This window comes from Mytilus trossulus, chromosome 3 (genome assembly GCF_036588685.1).
Source record: "Mytilus trossulus isolate FHL-02 chromosome 3, PNRI_Mtr1.1.1.hap1, whole genome shotgun sequence".
NCBI classification, from domain to species: Eukaryota; Metazoa; Mollusca; class Bivalvia; order Mytilida; family Mytilidae; genus Mytilus; species Mytilus trossulus.
In genome coordinates, this window is record NC_086375.1 from 44,786,384 (window position 1) to 44,804,569 (window position 18,186).

The 18,186-nt window shown below is 30.3% G+C and overlaps 1 long non-coding RNA gene across 1 annotated transcript; it reads left to right on the plus strand.

The window, feature by feature from the left end:
* Positions 1-1,492: 1,492 nt before the first annotated feature.
* Positions 1,493-3,386, plus strand: LOC134709466 (uncharacterized). Its single transcript, XR_010105974.1, has 3 exons — positions 1,493-2,285; positions 2,590-2,653; positions 3,286-3,386. It is a non-coding gene; the product is annotated as an uncharacterized LOC134709466 (long non-coding RNA).
* Positions 3,387-18,186: the final 14,800 nt, after the last annotated feature.

Sequence of the window (18,186 nt, forward strand, 5' to 3'; positions counted from 1 at the left end):
GTCATGATATCAGTGATTTCTCTTCTTTCCCAACAGAGGTTTCTGGAAGCAGTCTTATAAAAAAAAGTTGATATCAACAATCAGTATGCCATAAAATTTAATTTGGGAACAAAATTGACATCATTTTTGGAATTCTAAATTTTTGGACTATTTTTCTACAAGGATAATAGTAAATCTTTTAATGAAGAAACATGCAATTTGAATTTGGACAATTATTTTTTATTCAAAAGCGTCAGTATTTTTATCTTCCCTTTGAGTTTCACATTTTATTTTAATAAATTTGTTCATAAATGTAAAGATTTTACTTCATAGCACCATTTTTTGCATAATACTTGTATTTTCTACTTTCAGTGTTACTTGCACTATCGAAACTTCAGATAGATTGCAACCATGTTGAAGTTGTGTATCTCCTAGCATGAGATGGATTGAGGAATTTTCCCTCATTTTCCCAAATTTCCGAACTTAATATTTTTTTATAAAAAATTTACAAAGACGGTAGTACAGTAACAATTTTGTGAAATTAACTCCTGCAGTTTTTAATTTAAATCTTTGAAACTTCACACAATGATTGCACATATATTTAAGGTGTGCACTTGTTACTATGGAACTGATTGATAATGTTTCCCAATATTCTTGAATTGGGATCCGACATCTAAAAACTTCTAAAGAAGGTAAAAAAAAATGTGTTTAACACACATTTGGAACCATTTAAAAAGGTTAGCAAATGGATTGAGGTTGATCTTCATAATCAATTTTACATTTTATATTCCCATGTATTTAAATTTCAATATAGATCATTCTCCATCATTTAGGGAAACTGTAGATTTGCAGAACTAAGTTACTTGAGGCTATGATCAATTTTTGGAATATACATGCCTATGATGTGCCTTACAAGAAGGGATATTTTATTCAACTATGCTTCAAAATATTAAAAAATGTTTTGTGATTTATATGTGTAAGCCATTTACTATTCTGTTCTATTTTATTACCACTTTTTTTCTGTATTTACATATCAGATGTCTGCTAACTAATGTAAGAGTTATTATTTAGGGCTATGTACATAAAAAACAATGTACACATAGTTCTAAATAATAATGGGAAAGAGAAATTGTGGGGTACTAAAAAAATTTGGTAATTTTCAAAATACAAATTTCCTAAAAGCACATCTGGTATTTTTACTGTACTTTATGAATGAATTCAATAATTATTTGTATTTTAAATAGAGAATTACTTTAGCTGCCATGAAAAAGAAAATATTGTGAAATGCTATGGAACATTCTTTAGACAATTGCATATTTAATTAAAAACAATGGCAAGAACATTTCATTCAGAGGATAAAATGGATAGTCAGTAAACTGATCAGCACAAATATTTCTGTTGGAAAGCAGATAAAAGTAGCCATAGTAGCAGCTCCAAGGAAGATGGTTTATGAATCTTCAACCAAGTCTGAGGCTTTACCAAGAAATTAGTAAGGCAAGTTTAATTACACCAAACAATTTCCATTTATTTTGTTAATAATTGGATAAAAAATGTACATTTAGGGTATACAATACAGTTGCAGGGGAGATAATGATGTTGCTAACATAAAATGTTTATTGTTATTACCAGGAAAAGATGAATTTTTCAAAGAATTTTTATTATTAGCATGTAAAATTATATTTTTCGTGGCGTCAAACTGCAACATATCCAGAGAAGATGATTTATTTAAGGGATATATATATTTGAATAATTAACTTGAAAATGAGCACAATCATGGACCCACTGACTAAAAATTTCATTTGATTTGATACTGTATGGAGATTTTTATTTCCAAATCTTATGCCTTCATAACACCACTGACGAACTAAGTTGATAGTTTATATATGAATAAGATAATGGACACATGAAAAAGATTTCTATTTAAATAGCAATATTAGAACCTGAAAGAGTACTATTTTATAGGGAGACTTGTACAATGAAGAGCAAGATTTTTTTTATTCAATGGGAGATAACTCATTTTAAAAATATGTAAATAATTTGTCTTTTTGAACAATAAAATATGTTTAAACCATTAATTTGTGGAGTTGAAATTCAAATCATAAACTTATAAGACTTTTTTTATATATTTTTTTATCTTTTATTTTAATTTTACAGTTGTAGATGTTATATTCAATTGTGTACATGCAGTAAGAAATCAGAACTATATTTGGTAAATAATGTAGTATTCTTATATTTTAGGTTCTTTCTGTGAGATATTTTCATGGTGTGGGAATAAGACTTGGAGGTCTAATGAAGCTAATATGTTGGTAGGTTCCTCCATGCTGTTTCGAAGGGAAAAAAAATGTATTATGAAAATAATTTAGAAATTTTATGTGCTCTAGGCTTGAAAGAGTATGAGTTCCGTCAATGGTCTACTCTTTCTTTTTTTAACATTACAAATTAATGTGCAAATGTAGAGATCTTTCTTGATTATTTAGTTTTTTGAGTTGTTAGGTTTCTGTTTATTTAATATTTTCTCAACGTCTTTTACATTTCATATACTTTTCATGCAGTAACAGTGATCCTTTTAAACCATTTTGTTTGGGTAAAACTTAGCATGTTATATTTCAGGTTAGCATCACAGCTTGTCTGTATGGATTGAAGCTGGGAGTGGGCATTGGAGCTGACATTTATGGTAAGAACCAATACCTAATTTAATGAATTATTTAGACAAGAGCATGTAAATATCCTAGAATTTTATTATGCAAAGAAGTATCATTTTATATTTTAATTTTTCTTAAATTAATCTTGAAGGAGGTATCAAGATAAACAAGGGAAATAAAACTTAGAAAATCTTACTATCTGTTTTAAGTTGTCAAAAATGTTCCCACATGTAAAATAAATGAGATGTGGAATGATTGCCAATTATTATATCCAAGAGACCAAATGACATTGATGCAAGCTTCTAATGGTCATTGTATAGCCTTCAGCAATGAGCATAACTTTTACCGTTCAGTTAACTAAGTCAGCAACATGACAAAACTAAAAACAAATTCAAACAAGAAAATGAACAGCCTGATTTATGATGAATCAATGATATAATAACAAATATGTTGGACATAAACAAACTACAAATGTACTTGATTGTCATCCTTCTTGGCTACTGAAGACTAGTTGTTTAAAATTTAAGTCAATAAAGCACTTTTAAAACAAAAAGTAAAAGTAATTTTCTATGCACCATAAGTGTACATGAACAATTAATTATTCCATTGCTGCATTAAATATTGTTTTAACAGATATGTTTAAGAATATATATTTCTTTTTCAGGTAACTTCAACTGTGGCTGCATGAAATTATTGTGCTATATATCAAAGAATGTAATTCAGACAATTTTTGAGTGTTTGAAAAATGTAAAACAAATTAAAAAATTTTTTAAAGATTCTCCATTTTCAACAAGATTGGAAGTTGTAGACTAAATTGATTCTGCAGAATTTTACAATATTACTTGTAGACCCACTAAAGACATCTTAATTATGGTCAATCTGTTATCACAACATTTCCAGCAGGTTAAGAATGGACAATCTAAAAAAAAAAAAAAGAAAAAAAAAGAAAGAAATATAAAAAATAAAATGTTATTTTGGGGTTTACTGGTTTGTTGAATGTGTATATTTGTTTCAATTGTTTGTTAATTCAGCAGTGTCTTTATAGAGATTTTTTTCACAAGAAGCATAGTTATGAAACATTTTGGAGAGAAAAGATTTCAGATGTTTAGTGTTAAACTCCAATTTCAGCAAGATTGGTTATATCTTGGTTGAAGGACCGAGTCAAGAGTAATGGGAGAGAACCACAAAGGCCCTCTAGGTGGAAATTGATGTACTAAATATGTTTTTAAAATGTTTGAATATTTTATATCTACCGTATTTATTTATTTTTCATTATAGCTAAACCATTTTGTATTTTTGTAAGATCTAGCAATGATGTTGAGTCCAAACAGGTGAATTTTTTCACAATGGGAGGTAATTCATTATTCCCTGTTTAACTCCTCATTATTGAAATTTCTTCATGGTAGGGAATATATAACTATTTAATTGAATGTTCACATTTAGACAAGTTTTTCCCATGATATCAGATGCATATAAGCTAATATTGACTGTTATATAGAGCTCTGTAAATAAAAAAAAATGTAAACAGAGCTCTAGATAATAGATTTGAGGGTGGGAGAAATCATGGGTCTCCTCTGGTAGAATTTATTTGGTGAAATTTTCTGAATGGGTGATTACCGCTAATTGAAAATGCATCTGATATGGGTTTTTTATATTTGACTTTATTTCTGTAAACAATGGATCAACAAATAAAAGATTGACAATCAGATAATGACGACAGCCACCCTTGCACCTAAGAGAGCAGCTCTAAGGAAGATGGTCAATAAAATCTTCAAACAAGTCTGAGACTTTTCCATGAAAATTGAGAAGGCAAGTTTATTGAAGTTATTGAACAATTTTGATACATTTTCTAGAAATATTTGATATAAAGTGCATATTCATCTTTCTTTTCTGCGTGAAAAACATCTTTGAAGAATTCATTCACCAGTTTTATATTTTGAGATAACAGGTACATAAGCAAGAATTTCTATTTAAAATTACAAAAGTAAATACTGAGATTGGAATAAAATTTCAAAGGGAGACAAGCACAATTAACAGTAAGATTTGTTCATTCAATGGGAGACAACTCATTGTAAAATATTCAAATAAGTTGTGTGCAGTTGAAATTCATATCATAAATCTTTGACTTATTCTTTGTTTTTCAATCTCTTATATATATTTTACAAATTATGTGAATGTTATACCTCTTGTTACAGGAAAAAAGAAATCAGAAAAATTTGTAAAGTAAACTTTAGGTTTGAAAAAATTAGATTTGTAAAATAAATATAAATATTAATTTCTATATAGGTACTTTCTGTGGCATGTGTTCATGGTGTGGGAATAAGACTTGGTGGTCTAATACAGCTAATATGTAGGTAGGTACCTGTATGTTAATCATGTTTTGAAAAAAGAAAATATATAAATAAGATTAATTCGAAATAAATGTAGACTAAAGGTTGAAAGGTTTTTAAGAACTGGCTCAACATTAAACTCTTTATTTTATCAATACCATTATAAGTAAAATCAATGTTCACTTGGCAAAATAAGGCCTAAAATTCAAAGAGATTTAATGCTAGAGAAAAATAAATCTCTTCTTACAAAGGCTTGAGTGTACTAAAAAATCAGCAAAAATTTAAACATTTTGTTTTTCATTGCAAATTTTATTTATTACACTATTAGTTGTTACTTTATGATATGGTACAAAAATCAACCAAAATAATCAATTTGTTTTAGCCACAGATGATTTTAAAAATGTCACTGAAAAAGCTCCAAATTATCTCCCTTTGGTGAAAAAAGGCTATTGTTTTGCAATTAAATTGAAATATCTTTTTAAACTCATAGCCTCATAGGTGACCTATATTTTTTATTATTTTTTTCAAATAAGCTGTAAACTATTGTAAAATTTAAGTGATTTCTCTAATTTAGTTCTTTTTTATTTCAATATTACCATTTTTTTCTCCTATTATTTCAACAGAAAAAAAAGTACTTTAGCAAAAATGCATGCTTCTTTCAAAGGCAGATTGTGAGCTTAAACGAACATTGTCCCCATATTTTATTTTATTTTTATTCTAAGTATAGAAAAAAGTCTATATATGGAAAAAAAAAATTATACTCTCTATAATACTTTACAGACTCTATAATTAGCTATCAAAATGTGATGATTTTGTGATTTTTCTGATCTAAAAGCTTTTAGAACACTTTGGCCACATCCTCTGATCCAAAATCTTTAGATAGTAAAGGTGCCAAGAGTTATATTTAGATTACGAGGCACATAATATTTCATAAAAGTATGTTGGGTTGATGGCTAATAGATATGTTCTCAAAACCTATCACATATAAATAACATAAATACAGTGTACCAAAAGTGATCCTTTAAAACAATTTTAAATGATTCAGCATTTTATTTTTCAGGTTAGCACCACAGCTTGTCTGTAAGGATTGAAGCTGGGAAAGGGCCATTGGAGCTAAATTTTATGGTAAGAACAAAACAGATTAATGCAATTATAATTTATCTAAGAGCATGTGAATATATGCATATGTAACATTTTATTGTTTTTCTTAAGGGGGCTCGCGGGTCTAAATCATTTTTTTTTATTTAATATAAGATTTCGCTATTTTTTTCTATAAATTAACTTTATCTTATACCTAATAGAAAAATGAAATAAAAAAGAGGGGTCACCGATCATTTACGCTCACAATTTGCCTTCGAAAGAAACATACATTATTGTAAATGAACTTTTTTCCTGTTAAACTAATAGGAGAAAAAGAGGTAATATCGAAATAAAAAAAGAACCTAATTACAGAAATCGCTTAAATTTTACAATTATTTAGTATATGTATAGCTTATTTGAAAACAACAATAAAAAATATAGGTCACCGATGAGTAAAAAAAGATATTTCAATTGTAATGCCAAAAAATAGCATTTTTATACCAAAGGGAGATAATTTCGAGCTTTTTCAATGATATCTATATTTAAAAAGTCAGCTGGGACCAACACGAATTGATTTTTTGGAATGATTTTTGTGCCATATGAAAAAGTAACAACTACTTAAGGTAATTTATAAAATTTGTAATGAAAATTAAATATTTAATTTTTTTCTGAAAATCTTATACCCGCGAGCCTCCTTAAGTAATAGTTTTATGTATACTTGTAATCTGGATAGGGGTATATAAGTATAAGGAGATGTAATATGATTGACAATAACACAATTATCAATAAGAGACCAAATGATGTAACAGGATATGTAAGCAACTTATTGACCTCCAACAATGAGCAAATCATATAGGACTGTATATTCAGAAATTATTACGAGGTTTATAATAATGCAAATACTGCATGTAGAATATTGCAATTATAACAACTCATTCTTATATCTGATGCATGACTTTGTATGCAGATTTTCCTGAAATGATTATCAATCTTGCATACAATAATTTCTAAATTAACAGTAACAGTATTACGCAAGCTATAAGAGGCTCTAACATAACAAAATGTAAAACAATTTCAGACAAGAAAATTAACCCATTGATTAATGAAAAAGAAAAAAAAACAAAAAAAACATGACAAACATCAACCATTGATTAGTTTTTCATCCTTATTTGTTAATAATTATACCTAGCTTTAAAAAAAGAAGTGGGTGTTTACTGTTTAACCTGCGTCTGTCCATTCCTATTTCTATCCTATAGTCTCACTGTCAATCTGTCAGTCTGTCTGTCAGTCCTATAACTATTTTTCATTGCATCTTTCTCGGAAACTTCATTACAAGGATTTCTGTTTCACGGTTGATGAGTCAGCTATACTTTGTGATGTTTTTTCAGACTAATTACTCAAAAACTTCCTGTTTACCTTTTTCGTTAGCAGGGAAATACTAGTTGTAAGCAGAATATATTGATATTGTTTAAATTTTAAACATAGTTTTGATCATAATTTTTGTTTTGACAAATTTTAAAGAAAGTATATTTCTTTTTCAGGAAACTTGAACTGTGGCTGCAGCATTAAATGATTATGTGATACAACATTTAAGAATGTAATTCAGACAATGTATGTGTATACATTTCAATTTTTTTATTTTTTACCACAAAATTTTTTTTTTTAAAAATTGTAAAGATTCTCCATTTTCAACAAGATAGGAAGTTGTATTTGAAACCCTGTAACATGACTTGTGAAAACTTCAAAATGGTCCGTCTAGTCAAACCACTTTCAGAAGGTTTAAAATGGAGAATCTAAAAAAAAATTAAAAAAAAAAAATTGTGTTTTTGGGTTTCCCATATTGTTTATAGATATATATTTTTGTTATTTTAAGCACTGTTTTTGCTAAAAAAAACCCAGATTGTTTCACAAGAAGCATAATTAAAGAACATCTTGGTGAGATTGATGTGTAAAACGCCACTTTTAGAAAGATTTATTATATCTTGGTGGCCATTTTTTTAATTGACTGAAAAGTGAAACCACCAACTTGTCCCCAGAAAACTGTCATTCCTAGTAAATTCGATTTGAGTCGAAAAAAACTACCACATTCTGGGTTTGAATTATCAACCTCCGCATTGGGGTATTTTAGTTAGACCACTCTACCACTAAGACCCCTAGGTAAAAATTAGTAGCTTTTACATTATTTTTTTTTCTTAATTTGATCATATTATATTTTGAATTTTTGTTTAATATAAAGGAAGGATGTGGAGTCTCAACAGGGTGTTGCCAGGGCAAGGGGGGGGGGTAATTCCCCTATTAACCTCCTCATACTGGAAATTCTTTATTTTTACTTTAAATTCACTATTGTGCAAGTCTTCTCTTAATATCAGATGTATACTAGCTTAAAATTGACTTTTATTTTGGGTTCTGTAAATAAGAAAAAATGTAAGCAGAGCTCTTGATAATAGATTTTGAGGGAGGGGGAAATCATGAGTGACTACATTTTATTAGGTGAAATTTGAAAAAAAAAATTGATTTGTTAAAAGTGCATCTGATATCATTGTTTTTTTTGATTTTCAGATGATAAATAAAACTGAAATAATTGTTATTTTTGATGGGTCCCAAAGTTATGCTAAATGGTTTCACAATTTACCCATAAGACTTGCATCAGTTACATATATTTTCATGTTATGTATGTGTTAGTCTTAAACGTGCTTTGTGAAATGAATGTTGCCAGTTACATACCAATAAATTAGGACTTAGATGGCCAAAAATATTTAACAAATCCCCTATTAAATATTTGTAGTTTTTGATACCAAAAAAAAATATTTGGTTATTTGGTTGGGATTGGCTCCACTTTCTGTACATTTATACAAATAAATGGCTGTCAGTTTTTTTTTTCTCGCTCATAATTTATACAATGTGTTATGAGGAATTTTTTAGGTTCTTCTTTTGAGGAAAATGTCTATTTATTCATCTTTGTCTACTCTTGTAAACTCCAATACAATATAATCTGGAAAGTGGATCCCTAGATCATGTATACAAGGTTGGGTTTTGATAAAACACAAAATTAAATGTTTATAAGGACAAGACTTTAGGGATTGCTACCGTAATTTGATTAGATAGACATATTTTGGTTCCTATGGCACCTTCATCTGGATTAAAACTACAGAAGAGTACAAAATCCTGTAGTGTTAATTTGCATTTCACAATGTCACCATCAGGATAAATTATAAATGGGTGGTCCCCAGTAAAGGTAGATGTGAAAGATACCTAGATCAAGAATGTTAAATAAAATATTGTTTCGAAAATTTGGACGACATTTGACTTACAATTATGTACCATTTACTACACTGGATGTAGTACAGACTTGTTGTCCCGTACCATTTCAATACTGGAAGAGGTACGTTTTGTCTGAGCGAAGCCAATTGGAAGTATGTACCTCTTAGTGAAGCTAATTGGGAGCACACCCTCTGTCATGTTGCGAAGCTGATTGGAAGCAGTACATATATACTTCTGTCTGCTAAAGCTAATTAGAAGCAGTACCCCTGGCAGAGCGGTCCCAATTAGAGGCAGTAACTCTGAGCGAAGCCAATTGGAAGCATGTACCTCTGCAAAATTTGATTAAACACTATTCAACAAATTTTATTTAACATTCTTATTAAAATTTACTTTCATACCTTCTTCCATTTTTTATTTATTATTATTCCCCCTATTGACATTGTGAAAGCAAATTATCACTTCACCATTTTGTACTCTTTTGTAGTTCTTATTCTGATAGATGTTCCATAGAAATTAAACATGCCAATATAGTTTATTTTTTCCAATAATCCCTGAAGTATTGTTATAAGGGCTTTATAATGATCATAAATGAATCTTTTATAGACCATTCAAATAAAAAAAAAAAATGCATTTTCTGATTATTTATTCTACTAGGAACTTCACTTAATGTAACTTTAAATGCACTTTTTTTAGCCCACTGTTCTGAGGAATTGAGAGCTTCAGCCATCACTTGGCATTGGTCGACTATAAGTACGAGCTGAAGAATCTTGGCTCTTACTCCTAAATGCAGCATGATATGCAGTGGAGAATCAATCACAATTTTCAATTCAAATACCCTTCTGCCTACAAGGCTAGCATTACATGGGTTGACGAAGATTGGAACCCCCCCTTTTTTTTTTGGACGTTCAATGTATTTGAATGGGAGCATATAGTTGGACCCCCCTTTACTCTGGGTTGGGAACCCCCCCTTTTTAAAATGGCTGGATCCGCCCCTGAGTTGGTTCTCACTATTGCAAAGTTTATATAACATTAACAGGAATTCTCAATATATTTTACTTTATAATAATAATAATAAGACACTAGTAAAATACCCCTGTAGCTTTTATGTAAAGATACGGTTTTGTTATAACAAGATTTGTGGTTTATCTGTTTTTATATAATTTTATTAGTTTTTTATTTTCAAATCTTGTTATACCAATTCTGAATATGTTTGAGTTTGTTGGGAAACTAAAGTTTGCCTAAACATGGAAAATATCTACTTATGTAATGAGATTTGACATTTTTATTCTTTTAACTCTTTCTTAAATTCATAATTTTTTTATTTTAGCCTTTAACTATTGATGTAGTAATTAAAGATTAACAAAATTACAAGATTTATGGTTCAAAGTTAACAGAATCTGCTCTAACTAAATCTTATGTTCCTATCAGCTGAACTAACCTATCCTTCAACATGAGTAATAAGATGGAAATGAAAAAGTCAATTCTTTGATTGGAGACACTTTTAGAAGTGAAAAACAACGTACATTTTGACTACAGATACGGAAGATTATTTGAAAGTTTTGGGAAAGTTCATTTAATCTTATAATTGGGGGGTTAAAGTTGTAGATGGATGAGCAAACTTATAATACACTTACTTATTATAGCACATTCCCTAATGCATATAAAATAAAAACTGAATGCTAGTTATTCCCCTTCAAGTTTCCCTGACATAAGGATAGAAATTTCCTACGTAATTAAAAAAAATATATATATATATTCTAAAACAGCGTTTGGTTACAATGTGGAATGAAATGTAAACTATTTCCTTGGTGATCTGGTCTTTTTTGCACAGATCAAGATATTGAGTTTTCCTCAATTACTCAGTAAAGAAGTTGAGAAGTTTTATAAATAAAAACGTGATTCATGTATATTTTATATTATAGCTTTTACCATAATTTTCATTTGTATAAGACTTGTATTGTTTTTGAATGTCTTTTTGTAAAAGTTGAGACAAATTGAGGATTTTTTTTATGGAATTCTATTTATTTAAGTTTGATAAACAATAAAGAGCCTAAAGTTTACAAAATTGAACCATGAATAGTAACTTAATTATAAAATTTAATACATGTATCAAAAAATTCATAAAACTTAAATAATTAGAAATTACACTAGGATTATCTCCCCCTAGTTAGTATTCAAAGGAAATTCAAAAGAATCCTCAGTATTGTCATTTATTTTATTGTAACATTTTGCCATTGATACCAAACTCATGATGCAGATCTTTTTCCTCTTTTTAATTGTAAAGATAATTAATTTACAAACGTGGCCAAAAGCACATCACTAGTAACAATTTGTTAGATATTTATACACACCTAATAAAGCAGATTGTGTTTGGTTTCATTTGATTATTTTGTATCATGATGTAAGATCATAATGATTAATTGGTAAATAATTTTTTTTTGGAAAGCTGTCCTTTTATAATTAAATCTGGATGACAAGTAAAGGAGGAAGAGGTTTCTGTGGTTGAGTGCATGACATATACAAATGATTTATATTGCCATCACTTGGTGTCTGTCATTATTATTTAACATTTTAGAATTTTTGGTGAATCTTTTTTGCTGGTTTTAATAAGACCTAAGATAAATAATGCTTTTCATTCTTATGTTGTACTTTTACACCACCTTTCCAGGTAAGGACAGGGTTTGGGCACCTGCTAACATGTTTAACCAATCTACATTCTGGGCCTTAAAAGCTGACTCAGACTGCAGTATGGGCTTTGTTCATGGTTGAAGGCCATACAGTGTCCTATTAGTCATCAGTTTCTGTGTCATTTGATCTCTTGTGAATAGTTGTCTCATTGACATCCATACCATATCTTCTCTTTTATATTTAAGCATTACTTTACAGAATTGATCATTGGACTAACTGATTACTGCTTAGCTACCAATGCTGTTAATAGATCAAGAATGCTAAAATGATATCATTTATTGGCTTGCCTGTATCATCTGAAAAACAAGAATGCTAAAATGATATCATTTATTGGCTTGCCTGTATCATCTGAAAAACATAGGGATACTTATCTAGTGGTGAGGCATCTTTATAAAAACTTGATTATCTTAATTACCTATAGAAATGCCTCATGGTTTTTCATCTTGACATTTTACCAATCTTAAATAAAAAAAATTAAAGGTTCAATAACCAAGGTTGTATTATTGCACAGTTTGTATGTGTAATATGGACAACTATATTTGGTATTTGGATTCATTTCAAGGTACTCATGTCCCTCATACAATGCTTACATCAGTGATTTAAAAATTATTATTTGCTGCTGTTCTTGTGGATTGCACAAAGCAGGGTTAATATCCATGTACAAGTGGTGGATCCAGAACTATTCATAGGGGGGGATCCCCACTGACTGACCTAAGGGCATAGGACTTTAAACAGCAATTCATCATTATCATCACATGGGATCACCTAATAGTGACATCATGACATGGTTCAAGATTATAATGTTCAGTTTTGGGATTAGTTATTTCTTTAAAACTTAGTAATTCATCAACTGTATTCAATAGATAGAATGATTATAAGGTGTCAGTGTTAGTCATAAACATGGTTACATTGTCATTTCAGAGCCTTATATAGCTGACTATGTGGTATGGGCTTTGCTCATTGTTGAAGGCTGCAAGGTGACCTATAGTTGATAATTTCTGTATCTGTCCGTCTGTCCTTTCTTTCATCCCTCTGTCTCACTTAAGGTTAAAGTTTTTAAACGAGGTAGTTTTTGATGAAGTTGAAGTCCAATCAACTTGAAACTTAGTAAACATGTTCCCCATGATATGATCTTTCTACTTTCTAATTTAAATGCCAAATTAAAGATTTTATCCCAGTTTCAAGGTCCACTGAACATAGAAATTAATAGTGTGGATGGGGCATCCATGTACTTGGGACACATTCTTGTTGGTTATTATCATGAATATAATAAAAGGCGGAGATAAACTGTAAACAGCAATAATGTTCAGCCAAGTAAGATCTACCAATAAGTCATCATGACCAAAATGGTCAATTGTTCCCTTAAGGAGATATTGTCCTTTATAGCAAAATAGGAAAAATTGTGTATCCCTTACCAAAAAGTGCTAACATGTTGCACATAAGTTGCACATAAGATTCTCATGTTAGAAACTAACATGATTGCACACAAGTTTTTTAACATACAAAGAAGGTGAGCATTTTGTGAGAAAAAAAATTGCACATATGAAACTAACCTAATTTACATGTTAAAAACTTTACGTGCAACTGCTCATATGAGCTTTTGTTTCACATGTGCATTTTATTAGATTGCTCATATGAGCAGTTGCACACATGAATATTATAGTTGACCCAAACAAAATGGCTGCTTTAAAATAGAAATATTTTTCAAATTTAAATGAAAATCTTAAATAATTCAGTTGAAAATAAAATAACTGATACATCATGTTAAAAGAGTTATTCTTTAATTATTGTCATTTAATTATGATTTTCATATCATTTGGTCTTTTTTTTTTATTTAATCAATAGTCATGATAATGACTAAAAACATAACATTACATTATAAAACTAATAGAAGTACAAACTGTACTGTATTTCAAAAAGTTTTAAAAGGAAAAATCTTTATACATGTAGTACTTATTTTGAAGCAACCTGCATATATTTTCCCATAAAGGACTTAACATTGTAATATATTTCAAAATCTGACACAAAAATGAACATAATGAAATAGAAATGATAACTTACAAATAATTAACCACAGCCGCACTGGTTTTATCAGCTTTCAACAATGCCATTTCTTCAAATAGCACAATATAGGACTTAACATTTTCCATATCCATCTACCTCCATTTATTGCATGCTTTTCATGAATTTGAATTTACAGGAAGTACATGACTGGGCATGTCATTTTGAAAAAGCTCATATGAGCAATGATGTCGGTTAGTTTTGAATGGTTAGAAGAATGGAAAAACTTTTCAAAGTACAAAACTAACATAAAACTAACATGGATGATAAAAGCTCACCTGAGGTTTAAATTGCACACGTGAGCATTATGTTAGATTTTTGTGGGCACATATGAACTACCAAACTGCACATATGAGCAACCTGATTTGCATACAATTCTTACTTGCATCTCATGTGCTTCACATGTGAAACTTATGTGCTTTTGTTAGCAATTTCTGTACGGGATCAGCTCAAGATCTATCTGCCATGAAATTTTTAGATGAATTAGATATCCCGTTGTAGGGTTGCTGCCCCTGAATTGGTAATTTTAAAGAAATTTTGCAGTTTTTTGTCGAGCCTGCAACTTTTGTTGCAGAAAGCTCGACATAGGGATAGTGATCTGGCGGCGGCTACAGCGGCAGCGGCGGTGTTAGCTCACTTCTTGAAAGCTTTATATTTTAGAAGGTAGAAGACCTGGATGCTTCACACTTTGTATATAGATGCCTCATGTTACGAACTTTCCGTCAGTCACATGTCCAATGTCATTGACCTCATTTTCATGGTTCAGTGACTACTTGAAAAAAAAGTTAAAATTTTTTGCAATGTTAAATTCTCTCTTATTATTAGTAATTGGATAACTATATTTGTTATGTGCGTAGCTTGCAAGGTCCTTATGCACGTCAGACAGTTTTCACTTGACCTCGACCTCATTTCATGCATCAGTGAACAAGGTTAATTTTTGTGTGGTCAAGTCCATACCTCAGATACTATAAGCAATAGGTCTAGTATATTCGGTGTATGGAAGGACTGTAAGGTGTACATGTTCAACTGGCAGGTGTCATCTGACCTTGACCTCATTTTCATGGTTGAGTAGTTATGGTTAAGTTTTTGTGTTTTGGTCTGTTTTTTTTAATACTATATGCAATAGGTGTACTATATTTGGTGTATGGAATGATTTTTAGGTGTACATGTCTAGCTGACAGGTGTCATCTGACCTTGACCTCATTTTTATGGTCCAGTGGTCAAAAAGTTAAGTTTTTGAGTTTTTGTCTATTTTTCTAATACTTTATGCATTAGGTCAACTATATTTGGTTTATGGAAATATTTTATGACCTATATATCTGTTACACAGGTTTTATTTGACCTTGACCTGATTTTCACGGTCCATTGCTAAGTGTTAAGTGTTTGTGTTTTGGTCTGTTCTTCTTAATTTATAGGCAATAAGTCAACTTTATTTGTGTATTGAAGAATTGTTAGCTGTACATGTCTGCCTGACATGGTTCATCTGACCTTGAGCTCATTTTCATGGTTCATTGATCAATGTTTCGTTTTCTTGGTTAATGTTGAGTTTATGTGACAGTTGTAATAAAGCTTTATATTTAGGTCTATCAACATAATAACAATGATTAGTAAAGAAGGCGAGACATTTCAGCGTGTGCACTCTTGTGGTTTATTTCTTGAATATTATTATAGATAGATATAAAAGAGGGACGAAAGATACCAAAGGGACAGTCAAACTCATAAATCTAAAACAAACTGACAACGCCATGGCTAAAAATGAAAAAGACAAACACAAAAACAATAGTACAAATGACACAACATAGAAAACTAAAGAATAAACAACACGTAAACAGCTATAATGTTAAGCAAAGTAAGATCTACAAATAATTCAACATGGCCAAAATGGTCAATTGACCCCTTCAGGAGGTATTGCCCTTTTTGGTAATTTTTCACAAAAATCTTCACTTAATCTTGTCCAAAACCAAAGGATACAGGTGAGCGACACAGGCTCGTGCGAGCCTCTAGTTCATATTCATCTGACCTTGACCGAATTATCATGGATATTTTGGTCCACAGTCAGTTTTTATAAGACTGCAGAAAGTTTTTGTATTCATATGCTATGATGTCTTTGCTTCGTTTGACCACAATATTCTATATCAAAAAAGAGAAAGCTGGGATTAAGTTTGGGGATTATTACCGAGGGGGGATAGGGAGTAGGTCTACATTGAGGTCAAAAGGGCTCAAATTTAAAATTTGTTTGATTTTATTAAAAACTGAATTATTTGTCAGCTGTATGTATGATATCTTATCTTACTGTGCATTTAGATTTTTTTATTTTGAGCCATTTTCAAATTTGGTCATATTACGGTTTGAAGGGTCAAAAATTGATTTTTTTTAAGATCTTTGACCACATTTATTTTGTGTCAACCTATATTATGTCCAAAATTTGATCACAATCTAAAGTCAGTCTGTATCAAACTTGAAAATTGTGTCAAAGCTTCCCCAACTGTTCATGATTTGACCTCTTATCAAGGTGAGCTCAGCGAAGCATTTTATTGTGATTGAAATTTTTTCTTTGGTACTACATATATAAGTAAAAAAAGAATCATGAGATATTCAAAAATAAGTCAACTATACTTGATATACAGAAAGATTGTATGTTGAACATGTAGGTACTTCTGACCTTGACCATATTATAAGTCCTGGTCAGCATTAACTTTTAATACCAAGGTTCCAAATTTTGTGAGTGTATAGGATGGTTGGAAGGTGTACATTTCAATTTGACAGGTTTTGTCTGAAATTTCCTTTTATTCATGGTTCAATGATAATGTAAATTTTCTGTCATACCTGCTTTAAAACCCTAATTCTTTTTAAAGATTTTTAACACAGATTTAATCTATTAATTACCCAGTTTCATAATATTTCTTCAACCTAGAACTGTTCACTATCTCCAAATCCAGAGTGATCACATAGATCCAGCATGTCTGAATCAACAAACCTATTTCAAATCATTTAAGCTTGCTTCCAGACTACCATAGACAACAGTGGCATAAATTGATTTTTGTCAAGCCTGTTTCATCTATCCCAGAAAGCTTGACATAGGGATAGTGATCCAGTGGCCTTTCTAAAGGCTGTATATTTTAGAAGACAGAAGACCTTGTTGCTTTATACTTTGTATATAGATGCCTTATGTTATGAAGTTTCTGTCCGTCATATGTCCATTGTTCTTGGTCTCATTTTCACGGTTCAGTGACTACTTGAAAGGTTGAGATTTTTTTTGTAATCTTTCCTATGAGTAGTATGATAACTATATTTATATTCTCCCTCACTACGTTCGTCCGAATATAAAGTAATTAATATTCTATGGCCTTAACAAAGAACAAACGACATAAAGTAGGTGTGCTACTCGCTATAACCTTTAATTCTATATAATACAACAATGTATGTACCACATACAAACATAATAACAATAATATCATAATTCCAATTACAAATTCACATTAAATCAACCGTGAATACACATGTCTACTTTAGGCTATAGCGAGAGTTGATGGTCAGAAAGGTGACCGCACGGGTTTTAAGTGTGGACAAATGGTCACATGTCATGAATATTCATGAATTACTTACGCAAGACGAACTAAATTTTATTTAGTATGTACAAACCTTGCAAGGTCCTCATGCCCGTCAGACTGTTTTTTTTTATCTTGACCTCATTTCTTGGATCAATGAACAAGTTTTCGTGGTCAATTCCATATCTCCGATACTATAAGCAATAGATCAACTATATTTGGTGTATGGAAATATTTTATGATGTACTTGTCAGTCTTGCTGGTTTTATTTGACCTTAACCTCATTTCCACTGTCCATTGCTCAGTGTTAAAAGTTTGTGTATTGGTCTATTTTTCTTAAACTATAAGCTATATATCAACTATATTTGTTGTATGAAAGAATTGTAAGCTGTACATATCTGCCTGGCATGGTTCATCTGACCATGACCTCATTTTTATGGTTCATTGGTCAATCTTTAGATTTCTTTGGTAGTCCGTTTCTTAGAAACTATAAGCAATAGGTCAACTGTATTTAGGAAATTGAATTATTGTAAGGTGTACCTTTTTTTTAGTGTTTTTTGTTTGGTTTATATGACCTTGACCTCATTTTCCTGAATC